General features: G+C 47.3%; 1 protein-coding gene across 1 annotated transcript in view; it reads right to left on the reverse strand.

Annotated features, from left to right (window-relative positions):
• Nucleotides 1-4242: 4242 nt before the first annotated feature.
• The window catches only part of prkag3a (protein kinase, AMP-activated, gamma 3a non-catalytic subunit), a 61111-nt gene continuing 46352 nt past the window's right edge, over nucleotides 4243-19001 (reverse strand). Inside the window, exon 13 of the mRNA XM_070874336.1 lies at nucleotides 4243-6274. The gene's annotated coding sequence lies outside the window, so the exon portion shown is untranslated. The remainder of the gene's footprint in view (nucleotides 6275-19001) is intronic.

A 19001-nucleotide genomic window follows, 5' to 3' on the forward strand; every position in this document is an offset into this window, starting at 1 on the left:
AGGCCCCGTCTGCCCTCTCAGTTGGCTGTGGAAGATTCCACAACGCCATTTCGAAGAAGAGCAGGGGAGTTTCTGCACCAGTGTCCTGGGCCAATATTTATCCCTGAACCAGCATCTCTTCATATATAAAAAAAAAGCCTATGATCTGGTTGTTAACCCATTGCTGTTTGTAGGGTTTTGCTGTGCGCGGATTGTCCGTCACGTTTCCTACAACAGAACAGTGACTAGACGTCAAAACATATCTTTGGCTGTAAACACAAGAAATAGGAGCAAGAATCGGCCATTTGGCCCCTCGAGCCTGCTCTGCCATTCAATGAGATCATTCAATCTGATCTTCGCCTTAACTTCACTTCCCCGCCCGCTCCCCATAACTCTCGACTCCTTTATCATTCAAAAATCTGGCTATCTCCACCTTAAACATATTCAATATAAGATCACCTCTCATTGTTCTAAACTCCAATGAGTATGGGCCCAACCTACTCAACCTATCTTCATAACTCAACCCCCTCATCTCCGGAATCAACCCAGTGAACCTTCTCTGAACAGCCGCCAATGCAAGTATATCCTTCCTTAAATACGGAGACCAAAACTGCACGCAGTACTCCAGGTGTGGCCTCACCAATACCCTGTACAGTTGTAGCAGGACTTCTCTGCTTTTATACTCTATCCCTCTTGCAATAAAGGCCAACATTCCATTTGCCTTCCTGATTACTTGCTGTACCTGCATGTTAACTTTCTGTGATTCGTGTACAAGGACCCCCAGATCCCTCTGGCAGACAACCAACCAGACAGACCAATGAACAGGCAGTCAGTCTGGCATATCAGCACACAGTCAAAGCGGTCACAGGCGGCGAGCTAGCAGAGACTGAGGCTGGTGTGTGGGGAGGCGCCTGTACATTGACTTCAATGATAGGCCGATCTAAATGGACCAGAAGTCTTTGTTCCTGCTCATAAGTTCTCTTATTTTCAACGATCCTGAAATCTGTGGCTTCTTCCATAACATTTCCAAACACTTAAAAAAAAATCAAAATATAAATATAGCATCGTTATGACAAAATGGAGTTTCTCCTCCTCTTAAGACATATTTGCCGGGCTATGGGGAAAGAGCAGGCAGGGGGAGTGGGACTAATTGGACAGCTCTTTCAAAGGCCGAATGGCCTCCTCTGTAGCACGATTCTAAGATGTATACCGATAATTTCTATTGGGGGAGGGTGGGTTCTTCCGATCTCCCACTGTCGCTTCGATTGGCAGATATCCCGTGAGAAGAGAGTAAATGGTTGCTTATGCTGATCTCCCAATGAAAAATCTGGGAACGACCGTGAAAATCCTACCTCATGTACGTATTAAAGGTTGTCGTTACCCAGTTCCGGGTGTCTGGCTCCCACACAATGTAACAGTCAGCGTCTTCCTCGGGATGTTGTAGTTTTACACGCTGCGAACCAATTCCATCGCTCCTTTGATCGTGATTGATTGACAGATTTAACAGATGTAAGACAACAGCAACTTGAATTTATATAGCGCCTTTAAACGTAGTGAAACATCCTAAGACGCTTCACAGGAGTGCTACGCGGTAGAGATTTGACACCGAGCCGCATAAGTAGAAATTAGCGCAGGTGACCAAAAGCTTGGTCAAAGAGATATGTTTTAAGGAGCGTCCTGAAGGAGGAAAGAGCGGTAGAAGTGGAGAGGTTTAGGGAGGGAGTCCCAGACTTGGGGTCTAGGTAACAGAAGGCACGGCCCACCGATGGTGGAGCGATTATAATCAGGGAGGGCAGAATTAGAGGAGCGCAGACATCTCTGGGGATTGTGGGGCTGAAGGAGATTGCAGAGATAGGGAGGGGTGAGGCCATGGAGGGTTTTGAAAACAAGGATGAGAATTTTGAAGTCGAGGTGTTGCTTAGCCAATGTAGGTCAGCGAGCACAGGGGGTGATGGGTGAGCGAGACTTGGTGCAAGTTAGGACATGGGCAGCCGAGTTTTGGATCAGCTCTAGTTTACGTGGGGTAGAATGTGGGAGGCCGGCCAGGAGTGTGTTGTAATAGTCAAGTCTAGAGGTAATAAAGGCATCGATGAGGGCTTCAGCAGCGGATGAGCTGAGGCAAGGGCGGAGACAGGCAATGTTATGGAGGTGGAAATAGGCAGTCTTAGTTACGCTGCAGATATGTGGTCGAAAGCTCATTTTGGGATCAAATATGACACTGAGGTTGAAAGCAGTGTGGTTCAGCCTCAGACAGAAGATGGGGAGAGGGATGGAGTCAATGCAAAAGAATCTCTCACTGCACTGGCATTGAGGCTGCTGTCGATTTGTGTAATATACTTCCCGAGCATCTAGGCTGTTCTTATAACATCTAATATATCAGCATGAAGGGCGCACCTTGAGATTGTATTCTGTTTAACAAGTGGCAAAATTTTATCCGAAAAAATGTTTCCATTTCAAAGGAAAGCTGGAAGAAGTTTTGCTAGACTGTTTATTGCTATTTAAATATGGTCTTGAAACGGTTAATTTAACACCTTATGAACTGTTTCTAGATCCTTCCTTTATCTGTAATGTAGCCATGGAATTCATTGCCACTATAAATTATTTAGTTGGACATAAATCTGATTAGAAGTTTTAGCCTGATTTTTGGTTTGATAGAAGTAGTGAGAACACTGTGTGTGATCTAATGTGCAGTGTTATGGCTAAGGCTAAATAAAGTCATTGTTAGCCAAGCCTTACATAATTAATTATTTAGAATTACATAGCATTTTAGGCTCCACACGAGCCTCCTCCCATGCTACTTCATATCAACTGATCACCATAACCTTCTGTTTATTTCTCCAAATGTACTTTTCTAACTTCAGTGTCAGCTGTGACTCAGTGTGCGATGTATGTAAACTTTAACAATGTGTAACACTTGCCACCAGGGGGCGCATCTGTGGGAGACCCAAGGGTCACCTGCACACCCCGTGTAAGCAGGTATAAAAGGCAATCTACCATGCTGCTTCCTCACTCTGGAGCTACATTAAAGAGATCAAGGTCACAACAGTTTGAGCTTACAATATACAGTCTTGTGGTGTTATTCTGAACATAACACGGTGGGTAGCACTCTTGCCTCTGAGTCAGAAGGTTGTGGGTTCAAGTCCCACTCCAGGGACTTGAACACACAAAATAAATCTAGGCCGACACTCCAGTGCAGTGCTGAGGGCGCGCCGCACTGTCGGAGGGGCCGATGTTTGGATGAGACGTTAAACTGAGGCCCTGTCTGCTCTCTCAGGTGGACGTAAAAGATTCCATGGCACTATTTTGAAGAAGAGCAGGGGAGTTATCCCCGGCGTCCTGGGCCAATATTTATCCCTCAATCAACATAACAAAAAAACAGGTTATCTGGTCATTATCACATTGCTGTGTGCGGGAGCTCACTGTACGCAAAATTAGCTGACACTTTTCCCACATTGCAACAGTTTAGTTCCACCCCAGCGGGGAGCTTGTTGAGTGTGAGGTGAAGCATTGCAGGCATACCTGACACAAGACTCCCAAAGCAAGCGCTTTACTTTGAACTCCTACACGGCAAGTGAGCCCAAGGTGGGCAGAGGAAACGTTTCAAGGACACCCTCAAAGCCTCCCTTGATAAAATGTAACATCCCCACCCACACCTAGGAATCCCTGGCCAAAGACCACCCTAAGCTGAGCACCTCAAGTCTCGTCGCTGAGAGCATGCAGAAAACAAGCGCAGGCAGCGGAAGGAGCGTGCGGCAAACCAGACTCCCCACCCACCCTTTCCTCCAACCACTGTCTGTCCCACCTGTGACAGAGACTGTAATTCCCGTATTGGACTGTTCAGTCAGCTGAGAACTCACTTTTAGAGTGGGAGCAAGTCTTCCTCGATTTCGAGGGACTGCCTATGATGATGATTACATCAGTGATTACACTCCAAAAAGTACTTCATTGGCTGTAAAGCGCTTTGGGACGTCCAGTGGTCGTGAAAGACGCTATATAAATCCAAGTCTTTCTTTCTTCCCCTTAAATACATTTATACTATTCGCCTCAACTACTCCATGTGGTTGCACATTTTAAAAAACTCAGTAAAAGGTTTCTCCTGAATTCCTTATTGAACTTATTAGTGACTATCTATAGAAATTACATAGAATTAAGACATAGAACCACAGACAGAGAACCAGTGTTCAAAAATCTCTAACCTCAACAGTAATCACAGGCATAAGTCCATGCGGTTTTAATTCCAAATCACAAAGCTTAACCGCACCAGACTTCAACAGACAAGATGGCCGAGATTTTTATGTCATAAAAGTGTCCTAACCAAAGCTCTTTGACCAAAATTAGATATTGCGCTCGGTTAGATTCCCCTGGGCATTTGTAAGCAACTTTAGAAAATTAGGATACATTTTCAATGAGGTTACGGCAGTACACAATGGGATAGTATTGGTTGTTTGGGAGATTTCAAAATTACAGCCGAACAATGCAAGGGAAAAAGTGAATACATTTTAAAATTTCATTCTTGGGATGTGGGTGTCACTGGCAAGGCTGGCGTTTATTGTCCATCCCTAATTGCCCCTTGAGAAGGTGGTGGTGAGCCGCCTTCTTGAACCGCTGCAGTCCGTGTGGTGAAGGTGCTCTCACAGTGCTGTTAGGGAGGGGGTTCCAGGATCTTGACCCGACGACAATGAAGGAACGGGCGATGTATGTCCATGTTGGGATGGCGTGTGCGACTCGGAGGGGAACTGGCAGGTGATGGTGCCCCTGTGCACCTGCTGCCTTTGTCCTTTGAGGTGGTAGAGGTCGCGGGTTTGGGAGGTGCTGTGGAAGAAGCTTTGGTGAGTTGCTGCAGTGCATCTTGTAGATGTACACACTGCAGCCACGGTGGCTTAGGAAGTGGACGTCTGAAAGTAAAATTCAAGTGGATAAGGTTCCCAGGGCTCTGCTAACACCACTCTAGGCAGGACACACTGCGATGGCTTCGAGGTGGGCGACTGGGTGACGTCATCAGGACCCAGGTTGCCGTTTGGAGCGTGGGCAGGAGCATCGGCGGGGCTCTGGTACAGCACAGGAGCAGGAAGGTCGTGGCCAACTTGCGATGAGTGATCAGGGCGGAGGAGTGATGAGGGATCGTGGCTAAGATTTGGTGGGTGATCGTGACGGAGGTGCGGCGAATGTTTGGTGCGGAGGTGCGGCAGGAGATCGTGGTGGAGGTGCGGCGAGTGTTTGTGGCAGAGGAGCGGCGAGAGATCGTGGCGGACGTACGGCAAATGAGGGTACGGGGCCCAGAAGAGCCGAGGGCCCAGGGGCAGCACGGGCCCAGCCCACACTGCGATATGCGTGCGCACTAGGTCCATGCAGCAGAGCAGGTCTCCAGTCGTCCTGGTCAACACCTCGCCATTGGACCAAGACCTAGCTCTGTCAAGCCCGTGTGGTGGCTGGTGTGCAACGGCCACCACACATTAAAAAAATCCACGCACAGGCATCTTCCTCCCTTTCAACTTGGGTTCAGGACTGGAACATCGTGTCCTTCATTGAAACTTCTGTGAACTCATCCCTTTTGATGTGGAAGCAAGTCATCCTCGTTCGAGGGACCACCTATGATGAAGATAAGGCAGGATAGCAAGGAGTGGTTGTCCATCCATTCCAATGGATGTGTCGGGACTCAGTTACCCACCCCCTCACGGTTGCGTGTCGGGGAGACTGAAACGCGGGGTGGGGAGGGTCCAACGCGGCAGATCCATGGCCCATGCACCGCGGCACGGCCGATAAGCCCTGCTCATCACATTACGGCGTGAACCAAATGTTTCCATTGGGCGCACACAGCCCCGTTATAAGTACGAGGCAACTCTTGACTCTAATAAAAATGCAACAAGCACAGATTCAAACAGGCCATTCAAGAATTAAGCGACTATTATAACCGCATTTCGCTTCCAAAGGGATCTTGTCTCCATTGTTAGTCCAATAGTTTATGCTTCTACCTCAATTCCCTTTCTCTGCTGTATTAACACAGTCGTCAACCCAAAGCTAGTTGGCACCGGTGATAAAATAGCAGAGATAGGAGTATAGCATTGAGCAGCGAGCTAAAAATAGCAAATTAAATCCATGGCTGTTTATGTGGAAATTCCTCTCCGTTGAGATCCTGAAATCAGAGTCCGCGAGTAAGACATTCAGCCATGAGGTGCGTCCAATGGTGACTTCACACAGTCGTGTCTTCCTTCTCCGATGTCCATTTACATCCCATAAACTCATGATCTGCTTGTTCCTCAACAGTCCCTGTCCATTCAGGTGTGGTGGTACAAACCTAGAGAACCAATCCAAAAGAAATGAGAGAGCTTGAATCTCCATGTTGGATCATGAGTTTGAACATGAGAACATAAGAAATAGGAGCAGGAGTAGGCCATACGGCCCCTCGAGCCTGCTCCGCCATTCAGTAAGATCATGGCTGATTATCGACCCCCAACTTCACTTTCCTGCCCGATCTCCATATCACTTGATTCCCTTAGACTACAAAGATCTATCGATCTCAGCCTTGAATATATTCAGAGCCTAAGCATCCTCATTTAAAACTGAGATGAGGAGGAATTTCTTCTCTCAGAGGGTTGTAAATCCGTGGAATTTGCTGCCTCACAGAGCTGTGGAAGCTGGGACATTAAATAAATTTAAGACAGAGATAGACAGTTTCTTAACCGATAAGGGGATAAGGGGTTAATGGGGAGTGGGCAGGGAAGTGGACCCGAGTCCATGATCGGATCAGCCATGATCGTATTAAATGGTGGAGCAGGCTCGAGGGGCCGTATGGCCTACTCCTGCTCCTATTTCTTATGTTACGCTCTAGAACCCTCTGGGGCAGAGAATTCCAAAGATTCACAACCCTCTGAGTGAAGAAATTCCTCCTCATCTCTGTCTTAAATGGCCGACCCCTTATCCCGAGACTGTGACCCCTAGTTCTAGACACTCCAGCCCGGGGGAAACAACCTCTCAGTATCTACCCGGTCAATCCCCTTCAGAATCTTGTATGTCTCAATGAGATCACCTCTCGTTCTGCTAAACTCCAAAGAGTATAGGCCCACTGTACCCCACTAACCAACTCTTTCTCCTGTAGGAGGGAATTGGTGTCCAGGGCAGCCATGCCCACTGAGGGCAGCCATTTGCTTGGTGTTAGCGTTGGAGGCAGTCCAACACGGTCTGGTCCCCATGCCTCCCACCAGGAGTTAGACCTGCTGCCCGTGAGTTGCTGCATTTGGCACAAGGCAGGCAGCTTTGGAGTGACACTCAGAATTGAGCGCGATATTCCAGGTGGGAGCCTGACCAACCACCACAACTTGCATTTATATAGCGCCTTTAACATAGTAAAACATCCCTCGCTTCACAGGAGCGATTATCAACAGAATTTGACACCAAGCCACATAACAAAAGACTTACGTTTATACAGCGCCTTTCACGACCACTGGACATCTAAAAACGCTTTACAGATAACGAAGAACTTTTGGAGTGTAGTCACTGTTGTAATGTGGGAATCGCGGCAGCCAATTTGCGCACAGCGAGCTCCCACAAACAGCAATGTGATAATGACCGGATAATCTGTTGTTTTGTTATGTTGATTGAGGGATAAATATTGGCCCCGGGACACCGGGGATAACTCCCCTGCTCTTCTTCAAAACTCCAGCCAGGGGAAACAACCTCTCAGCATCTACCCTGTCGATCTACCCGTGTAAAGCACGATGCTTTCTACTGAGAAACAGCTGTGTCAAAAACCTCTTGCTGCCGTTTGGTTCTGATGGATCTTCCCAGTTGTGAGGTAATCAATGGGAATGTCGGTGGTGCTTGTCGAGGTAGGAATGGATCAGGCATAAAACAATCCACAGGGAGCTGGGATTCCTACTTTTCTACCCGCTGAGATACCCAGAAAAGATCCCATGGCACCATTCACAGAAGAGCAGGGTGTTCTCCCATTGACCTGACCAACATTCCTCCCTCAACCATTAAAAAAAAAGTTTTTGGGTCATTTGTGGAATCTTGCTCTGCGCAAATTGGCTAATGCGTTTGCCTATAACAATGGCTGTGCTTCAAAAGTAATTAATTGGATGTTAAGCAAGTTGGGATGTCCTAAGCATGTGACAAGAGGCTTTATAAATGCAAGTTGTTCTTGTATAACAATGCAACTTCCTTCTTGGCCCACTTTAAAAAGGTCTTACCTTTTTTTGTCGTTGCGGAGCGGGTGGTGGGAGTGGATGATTTTTATGCTCTTTTGTACATCACTGGTGCACAAAGCTCCTTGAGGGTAGCACAGATTTATTATGTATACTCCACAGTCTATCGCTGAGGCCACATGGGGGAGTCATCTGGGAACAGAGGATGTTCCAATAATGGGGCGGATTTTTGGCTCCTCTCCGCTCCGCCTTTCGCTCCGGAGCGGCGGCAATGGCGGGGGTGAGGTGTTCTGGGCGGGCAGTCAGTCTCCAGCGCCCCGCGGCGATCCTCGGGTCCGGTTTAGCGGCGGCGCGGGCGGAGCATCACCGCCCAGAAGAGCTGCGCCCGGTGTGTGCAACGCCCCCTGGTCGCGACACCGGCGCGAGTTTTGACTCCCGCCCGATCTGTCCGCCCCGCAGCGCGCCCCACAGTGACTGCCCAGGAAATCAGGGCGGTCCAACGATACTGACAGTGGAGAGGTGAGTAATGGACTCCGAAGGTAAGTGTGATTGTGTTATCATTACATTTTTTTTGCGATTTGTGTCGCAATGGCGTGGGCAATGTGTTGGGAATGTTTTTGCGGCGTTTTCTTTTCTCCTCAGGCATCGGCTGTTTAGCTCAGGAGTTTCCCAACCTAACGCCCCATGAGAGGTGTACAATGCCTACCCTTAGCGCTGCGCCCCCTGTCTCAGGGCCCAGCTGCCCAATGTTACTTACTGAAGCGCAAACTGTTCCCGGGCGCTAACTTTACCGCCCCAAAACACCAACGCCGAAAATCCAGCCCTAGGGACTTCTAAAACAGGAATTTTGAGAGAGTGGGAATTTTGTGGTTTGCAAAGGAAAGTCGTTATGAGAGGGCCAGCTTGAGTGAGAAGGCATTCAACAATAACAACTTTTATTTATATAGCGCCTTTTAACATGGTAAAACGTCTCAAGGTGCTTCACTGGAGTGTGCATTATCAAACAAAATTTGACATCGAGCCACATAAGGAGATATAAGGGCAGCTGACCAAAAGCTTGGTGAGAGAGGTAGGTTTTAAGGAACGTCTTAAAGGAGGAGAGAGGCGGAGAGGTTTAGGGAGAGAATTCCAGAGCTTGGGGCCTCGGCAGCTGAAGGCACGGCCACCAATGGTGGAGCGATTAACATCGGGCATGCTCAAGAGGGTCTCTTTATAAGGGAAACTCTTTGAGTTCTCTCTGAGCTTCCCCACACTGGTATGTTTTGAATTGGGATCTTGCCAACATGGAGTGTAGAATCTGTCACTCCCGGCTCTGACGTTAAAACCGGGGTTAGCAGGGACCCATAGCATTGCATGCTGGGATAGGCAGGACTCTTGGAGGTCAGCGCACCAATGTTAAAGGTCAATCAGTTCAACAAGAATTAACATTTTCAACAAAAATACTAAACATAATTGGATAATTTTAACATAAAAATCTATCGGATGAGAACATAAGATCATAAGAAATAGGAGCAGGAGTAGGCCATGCAGCTCCTTGAGCCTGCTCCGCCATTTAATACGATCATGGCTGATCCGATCATGGACTCAGGTCCACTTCCCTGCCCGCTCCCCATAACCCTTTTGATCGGTTAAGAAACTGTCTATCTCTGTCTTAAACTTATTCAATGTCTCAGCTTCCACAGCTCTCTGAGGCAGCAAATTCTACAGATTTACAACCCTCGGAGAGAAGAAATTTCTCCTCATCTCAGCTTTAATGAAGGCACGCCAAACCAACACGATCATATTGCCACCTGGGATTTCAAAAGAATCTTTTTTGTTGCTGAGAGTTTTGCGTCTAGCGAGTTAACATAGAAACATAGAAAATGGGTGCAGGAGCAGGCCATTCGGCCCTTCTAGCCTGCACCGCCATTCAATATGATCATGGTTGATCATTCAACCTCAGTACCCCACCCAAGATTTCTCTCCATACCCTCTAATCCCTTTAGCCGTAAGGGCTACATCTAACTCCTTTTGAATATGTCCAACGAACTGGAATCAACAACTTTCTGTGGCAGAGATTCACAACTCTCTGGGTGAAAAAGTTTCTCCTCATCTCGGTCCTATATGGCTTACCCCTTATCCTTAGACTGTGTCCCCTGGTTCTGGACTTCCCCCAACATTGGGAACATTCTTCCTGCATCTAACCTGTCCAGTCCCGTCAGAATTTTATACGTTTCTATGAGATCCCCTCTCATTTTTCTAAATTCCAGTGAGTATAAGCCTAGTCGATCCAGTCTTTCTTCATATGTCAGTCCTGCCATCCCGAGAATCAGTCTGGTGAACCTTCGCTGCATTCCCTCAATAGCAAGCATGTCCTTCCTCAGATTAGGAGACCAAAACTGCACACAATACTCAAGGTGTGGTCTCACCAAGGCCCTGTACAACTGCAGCAAGACCTCCCTGCTCCTATACTCAAATCCACTCGCTATGAAGGCCAGCATGCCATTTGCTTTCTTTACTGCCTGCTGTACCTGCTGTATGCCTACCTTCAATGACTGATGTACCATGACACCCAGGTCTATTTGCACCTCCCCTTTTACTAACCTGTCACCATTCAGATAATAATCGGCCTTCCTGTTGTTGCCACCAAAGTGGATAACCTCACATTTATCCACATTATACTGCATCTGCCATGCATTTGCCCACTCACCTAACCTGTCCAAGTCCCCCTGCAGCAGCCTCTTAGCATCCTCCTCACAGCTCACCCTGCCACCCAGCTTAGTGTCATCTGCAAACTTGGAGATATTACACTCAATTCCTTCGTCTAAATCATTAATGTATATTGTAAATAGCTGGGGTCCCAGCACTGAGCCCTGCGGCACCCCACTAGTCACTGCCTGCCATTCTGAAAAGAACCCGTTTATTCCGACACTTTGCTTCCTGTCTGCCAACCAGTTCTCTATCCATGTCAATACATTACCCCCAATACCGTGTGCCTTAATTTTGCACACTAATCTCTTGTGTGGGAACTTCTTAAAAGCCTTTTGAAAGTCCAAATACACCACATCCTCTGGATCTCCCTTGTCCACTCTACTCGTTGCATCCTCAAAAAACTCCAGAAGATTTGTCAAGCATGATTTCCTTTTTCATAAATCCATGCTGACTTGAGGGAAATTGGTGAAAGCTTTGCTTATCGGCACCTAGTATCGGCATCAAGGGCTCCTAGGTCAGGTGTAATATGGAATAAAACCGGAAAATGCTGGAAATCTCAACGGGTCAGGCAGCAGCTGTGTAGAGAGAAACAGAGTTAATGTTTCAGGTCTGTGAGCCTTCCTCAGAACCTACACTTATCATATTGTCACTTGTTCTGAGGAAGGGTCACTGACTCGAAATGTTAACTCTGTCTCTCTCTCCACGGATGATCCCTGACCCGCTGAGATTTTCCAGCATTTTCTGTTTTTTATTTCAGATTCCAGCATCCGCGGTATTTTATTTTTGTATAATATGGGTTGGACAAAGAGTAAATCTTCTCCCTTCACTGTCCCACCAAGCACATCCAGGTCAGCCACATTACAGGAACATCATCATCATAGGCGGTCCCTCGAACGAGGATGACTTGCTTCCACACCAAAGGGATGAGTTTGCAGATGTTTCAATGGAGGACCCAATGTTCCAGTCTTGAACTCCAGGGGTAGAAGATGTCTGTGCGAGGATTTTTTTTAATGTGTGGTGACCATTGCACATCAGCCACCACACGGGCTTGACAGAGCTAGGTCTTTATCCAGTGACAAGGGTTGACCAAGACGACTGGAGACAGGAATAGATAGGGTTGCCAAATCCAATTGAACAAGTCCCTGGAGGTACCACATGACTTCCTGCCTCCACTCCCGGCCTGCCCATACTCGCTGCGTGCTGTCTTCCCACGGCCAATCAGAAAGCAAACAGACTCTTCGTTACCCAATTGGATGACGTTTGCCCGTCAGTCAAATTACCTCCCCCACTCCGTCCAATATTTTTACAACTAAGAAACAAAAGTGTTCAAAGATTTTTTTTTAATTTTAAAATGATTTATTTTAATCCACCCTATGATTTTTCTCCCGGAATTTGTGTGCTGTGGCATCCTGGAGATGAATCTTTAATTCCTGGAAACTCCTGGAGGGTTGGTGACCCCAGATACAGAGTCAGTCTCCCTCTACCCTAGGGGTAGAGGTACCCTCAGAACAAGGGGCCGCCCATTTAAAACTGAGACGAGGAGGAATTTCTTCTCTCAGAGGGTTGTAAATCTGTGGAATTCGATGCCTCAGGAAGCTGTGGATTCCAGGACATTGAATATATTTAAGACAGAGATAGACAGTTTCTTAACCGATAAGGGATTAAGGGGTTATGGGGAGCGGGCAGGGAAGTGTTGGAGTAATGAGGGATCATGGCTGAGGTTTGGTGGGTGATTGTGCGGAGTACAGCGCTTGCTTTGGGAGTCTTGTGTCTGGCATGCGGACAATATGGACCGCCCAGCGGAGCTGGTCGAGTGTGGTCAGTGCTTCGATGCTGGGGATGCTTGCATTTATAGAGCACCTTAAATGTCGCAAAACGTCTCAAGGCACCTCACAGGAGCGATTATCAAGCAATGTTTGACACCGAGCCACATTAGGAGCGGGACGTGGTCTCACCCTATCTCCTGTGAGATTTCAATATTTTACTGTGAGATTTCATCACTTTTCTTGTGAGCGCTCACTGCATTCTCTGTGGGACGTCACATTGTTTTACTGGGACTCTTTACGAGTTAATTCAACCTTTTCCCCGAGCCGCTTTTTACAATGGGAGTTCATCACTTTTGAGTTCAATCCTTATTTTGCAATCCGTTTAATAAACAGCTCCTTCAGTGTGTTACTGAGAAGCGGCATGTGATACTGATCAACTTGTGGTCAATCACGGCCAGCCGCACACATAAAAACTCACGGGTAATGTTGGCGAATTACCCTCCCGCCTTCTCCAGATGCAGCTTCCCACTCCATCAACAGCTGTATTTGTGCGGCCGAGCGCCGAGCGTGATGTGATCCACATGCACCAGCATCATCGTCTCCACAGCAGGTCGGCCCCGCAGAGAATCCGGCTCAATACAGAGTCAACGGCTTTAAATAACTCTCAACCCAACTGGAACCTGAGCCCGAAACCCAAACTCCAAGCCCCCAATCAACGGCAATCTTTCTCAACTTCCCCCACCGCCGCAGGATTTGCGCGATTGGAATCGCCGATAGGGAGCTGGAAAGTGGGGCTCAAAGCGAGAAAGCAGACTGTGTGTCATGACATAAATCTATGCAGAGTCAGCATGGATTTATGAAGGGGAAGTCATGTTTGACAAATTTGCTGGAATTCTTTGAGGATGTAACAAACAGGGTGGATAAAGGGGAACCAGTGGATGTGGTGTATTTGGACTTCCAGAAGGCATTTGACAAAGTGCCACATAAAAGGTTACTGCACAAGATAAAGTTCAAGGGGTTGGGGGTAATATATTAGCACGGATAGAGGATTGGCTAACGAACAGAAAACAGAGAGTTGGGATAAATGGTTCATTCTCTGGTTGGCAATCAGTAACTAGTGGGGTGCCGCAGGGATCAGTGCTAGGACTCCAACTATTTACAATCTATATTAATGACTTGGAAGAAGGGACTGAGTGTAACGTAGCCAAGTTTGCTGACGATACAAAGATGGGATGAAAAGCAATGTGTGAGGAGGACACAAAAATCTGCAAAAGGACATAGACAGGCTAAGTGCGTGGGCAAAAAATTGACAGATGGAGTATAATGTTGGAAAGTGTGAGGTCATGAATCAGGTGAATTCATAATGGGGAACAAGGAAATGGCAGACCAATTCAACAACTACTTTGGTTCTGTCTTCACTAAAAAAGACACGAATAACCTCCCGAAAATACTAGGGGACTGAGAGTCTAGCGAGAAGGGGGAACTGAGGGAAATCCTTAGTAGTCAGGAAATGGTGTTAGGGAAATTGAAGGGACTGAAGGCCGATAAATCCCCAGGGCCTGATAGTCTGAATCCCAGAGTACGTAAGGAAGTGGCCCTAGAAATAGTGGATGCATTGGTGGTCATTTTCCAACATTCTATAGACTCTGGATCAGTTCCTATGGACTGGAGATAATGTAACCCCACTTTTTAAAAAAAGGAGGGAGAAAGAAAACAGGGTATTATAGACTGGTTAGCCTGACATCGGTGTTGGGGAAAATGCTGGAGTCAATTATTAAAGATGTAATAGCAGCGCATTTCGAAAGCAGTGACAGGATGAGTCCAAGTCAGCATGGGTTTATGAAAGGAAAATAATGCTTGACAAATCTTTGAGAGTTTTTTGAGGATGTAACTAGTAGAGTGGATAAGGGAGAACCGGTGGATGTGGTATATTTAGACTTTCAAAAGGCTTTTGACAAGGTCCCACACAAGAGATTAAAGTATATGGTATTGGGGGTAATATATTAACGTGGATAGAGAAATAGTTGGCAGACAGGAAGCAAAGATTAGGAATAAACGGGTCCTTTTCAGAATGGCAGGCAGTGACTAGTGGGGTGCCGCAGGGTTCAGTGGTGGGACCCCAACTATTTACAATATACATTAACGATTTTGACAAAGGAATTGAATGTAATATCTCCAAGTTTGCAGTTGACACTAAGTTGGGTGGCAGTGCGAGCTGCGAGGAGGATGCTAAGAGGCTGCTGCAGGGGGACTTGGACAGGTTAGGTGAGTGGGCAAATGCATGGCATATGCAGTATAATGTGGATAAATGTGAGGTTATCCACTTTGGTGGCAAAAACAGGAAGGCATATTATTATATGAATGGTGACAGATTAGTAAAAGGGGATGTGCAATGAGACCTGGGTGTCATGGTACATCAGTCATTGAAGGTAGGCATACACAGGTACAGCAGGCAGTAAAGAAAGCAAATGGCATGCTGGCCTTCATAGCGAAGGGATTTGAGTATAGGAGCAGGGAGGTCTTGCTGCAGTTGTACAGGGCCTTGGTGAGACCACACCTTGAGTATTGTGTGCAGTTTTGGTCTCCTAATCTCAGGAAGGACGTGCTTGCTATTGAGGGAGTGCAGCGAAGGTTCACCAGACTGATTCTCGGGATGGCAGGACTGACATATGAGGAAAGACTAGATCGGCTATGCATATACTCACTGGAATTTAGAAGAACGAGAGGGGATCTCATAGAAACGTATAAAATTCTGACGGGACTGGACAGGTTAGATGCAGGAAGAATGTTCCCGATGTTGGGGAAGTCCAGAACCAGGGGACACAGTCTAAGGATAAGGGGTAAGCCATATAGGACCGAGATGAGGAGAAACTTTTTCACTCAGAGAGTTGTGAACCTGTGGAATTCTCTGCCACAGAAAGTTGTTGAGTCCAGTTCGTTTGATATATTCAAAAGGGAGTTAGATGTGGTCCTTACGGCTAAAGGGATCAAGGGGTATGGAGAGAAGGCTGGGGTGAGGTACTGAGGTTGAATGATCAGCCATGATCATACTGAATGCCGGTGCATGCTCGAAGGGCTGAATAGCCTACTCCTGCACCTATTTTCTATGTTTCTATGTTTCATGCACTTCGGCAGCAGAAAATCAAAGGGCAATTTATTATTTAAATGGAGAAAGATTGCAAAGTGCTGCAGTGCAGTGGGACCTGGGGGTACTTGTGCATGAAACACAAAAGGATAGTATACAGGTACAGCAAGTGATCAGGAAGGCCAATGGAATCTTGGCCTTTATTGCAAAGGGGATGGAGTATAAAAGCAGGGAAATCTTGCTACAGTTATACAGGGTATTGGTGAGGCCACACCTGGAATACTGCGTGTAGTTTTGGTTTCCAAAACGAAAGGATATACTTGCTTTGGAGGCAGTCCCGCAAAGGTTCACTAGGTTGATTCCGGAGAGGAGGTGGTTGACTTATGAGAAAAGGTTGAGTAGGTTGGGCCTCTACTCATTGGAATTCAGATGAATGAGAAGTGATCTTATCAAAACGTATAAGATTATGAGGGGGTTTGACAAGTTGGATGCAGAGAGGATATGTCCACTGATGGGGGAGACTAGAACTCGGGGCATAATCTTAGAATAAGGGGCCGCCCAATCAAAACTGAGATGAGGAGGAATTTATTTTCTCAGAGGGTTGTAAATCTGTGGAATTCGCTGCCTCAGAGAGCTGTGGAGGCTGGGTCATTGAATATATTTAAGACAGAGATAGACAGTTTCTTAACCGATAAAGGAATAAAGGGTTATGGGGAGCGGGCAGGGAAGTGGAGCTGAGTCCATGATCGGATCAGCTATGATTGTATTAAATGGTGGAGCAGGCTCGAGGGGCCGTATCGCCTACTCCTGGCCCCTATTTCTTATGTTCTTTTTGTGCGCACAGTGGCATCCTGGAAATGAATCTTTAATTCCTGGAAACTCCAAGGCAATTCTGGGGGGTTGGTGATCCCAGATACAGAGTCAGTCCCGCTCTGCTCTGCTGCGACAATGTGCCCCAGGCTGAACCCCAGTACACCAGTTTGACGTTTTTCCATGCACAGTTAGTGCAGAGTTATTTGAACGTCGTTTCCCGGTGCATGCCTTTATAATATTCAGGACTATGTGGAAATATATAAAGTACATTTCCTCTCAAAATGGTCACACACTTTATGCTCAGAAGTAAGGGCTATCAGTCAAGTCAATTACCAGGCATGCCAATCTCGGTGAGGGCCGACAGCCATGCATTACTAGCGCAGCAGCCTAGTCACCATTGCTCACCATTTACAATGCAGTGAATACAATGGTGTGTAAGCACGTTATCCCAGTGCAAAGATTCCATTACCTACTCAAGGGAGGATGGGGGAGAATAATGATGGAATGTACCATTTTAGCTCAGTACTAATTAAGATACTCCCCCACCCACTCGCCAGCCTCCCCGACAACCCCCTACCCCCCCCCCCCCCCGCCCCCACCCCATTTGTAAACAGGCTGAGACAGAAGTAACCCAGAGATGGAGATGTGGGAAGGATCTGCATGTGTGCAGATGATATGTGCGTGTGTCAGGACTATAGACCAAGCTCGGGTACTCCAGGGTAGAGGCGCTTGGGGACTGGGTCCTTGACTGCCAAATGATGCTGAACTGAGAAAAAGGCAGTGTTATGCATGTGGGCAGGGAAAATGCTGAACATACATGCATCCATCAGCAATATTCCCTCAAATTTTATTTTGGCCCGCACTGCCCATTCAAAATTCCCCGCGGTCGCACAGTCTGTCTTTCTAAAAGCCGGTCAACCGGCTACACGGGACCTCCAGAGCGCCGAGCGGCCACGCAGCTTAAAGGGACATCGCCCATCATGGAACAGTACCAAAACCCATTGAGAAAGAAAGAGAAGGTTCATGAGCAATGCTGTAAAGTGATAACGGGAGCGAATAAGGTGCTGTGGCGTCATCATCATCATAGGCAGTCCCTTGGAATTTCTGCATGCTCTCAGCTCGAGGTGCTCAGCGCCCTCCCGGATGCACTGCCTCCACTTAGGGCGGTCTTTGGCCAGGGACTCCCAGGTGTCGGTGGGGATGTTGCACTTTATCAAGGATTCTTTGAGGGTGTTCTTGCAACGTTTCCTCTGCCCACCTTGGGCTCGTTTGCCATGAAGGAGTTCCGAGTAGAGCACTTGCTTTGGGAGTCTCGTATCTGGCATGCGAACGATGTGGCCTGCCCAGCAGAGCTGATCAAGTGTGGTCAGCGCTTCAATGCTGGGGATGTTGGCCTAGTCGAGGACGCTAATGTTGGTGAGTCTGTCCTCCCAGGGGGTTTATAGGATCTTGTGGAGGCATCGTTGTTAGGGTGTTGTGGCGTTATTATAAGACAATCGTCTCGGAGACAAAGCACACTATGTTGTCCCCTTGTACCAGACTTTGGTTAGGACTCATTTATGATAATGTGTCCACTTTTGGTCTCCTCACATGGTGGTAACTGAGGCTTTGGAAAGGCTGCAGAGGAGGCTCACTAGATTATCTTCTCCATCGGTCGAAGATTAAAGCATCTCCATTATGCGACTGTGGAGCTCCTAATCAGTCCCCGGAGCACATCATTGAGCACTGCCCTCAGAGGGAATTCGCAGGCAGCCTACAAGATATCCACACTGTAACACCGGAAGCTTTGGCCTGGATATCTGACTTAAATATTGACGTTTGACTTGTTTGCTACTACCATACGGAAGAAGACTAGATTAATTCCCAGTCTGAATCATCTTTGCTATCAAGATAGGCTCAACGGCTTGGGATTCTATCCTTTACAGTAGTGTAGACTTAGGAGTGACCTGATTGAAGGGTTTTTAAGATAATGACGGGAATTGATTGTGTTCCAGGAATTTCTTCTCTCAGAGGGTTGTAAATCTGTGGAATTCTCTGCCTCAGAGAGCTGTGGAAGCCGGGACACTGAATAAATTTAAGACAGAGATAGACAGTTTCTTAACCGATAAGGGAATAAGGGGTTATGGGGAGCGGGCAGGGAAGTGGACCTGAGTCCATGATCAGATCAGCCATGATCATATTAAATGGCGGAGCAGGCTCGAGGGGCAGTATGGCCTACTCCTGCTCCTATTTCTTATGTTCTTATGTGCCAGTTTGTTCCAAGCAAATAGGGCCACAACTTTAAGTTGTACAAAGCCAGATCTAGGTTAGAATCAGTAGGTGGTTCTGGAACAGGCTGCCGTCTCGAGCGGTGGATTCGCTGAATTTCTTCAAGCTAGAGCTGGGTCGGTTTCTGGGTGGAGAGCACCTCGCAAAGAAGGTAGGAACCAGTAACATTAGTCCGGGCCAGAGTGGTGTCCTGGACTAGTTTTGATTCCCGAAGGGGAAGGGAGAGGAATGTTCCAGATTGTTTTTCCTCCCACT

This window comes from Pristiophorus japonicus, chromosome 3 (genome assembly GCF_044704955.1).
Source record: "Pristiophorus japonicus isolate sPriJap1 chromosome 3, sPriJap1.hap1, whole genome shotgun sequence".
NCBI classification, from domain to species: domain Eukaryota; kingdom Metazoa; phylum Chordata; class Chondrichthyes; family Pristiophoridae; genus Pristiophorus; species Pristiophorus japonicus.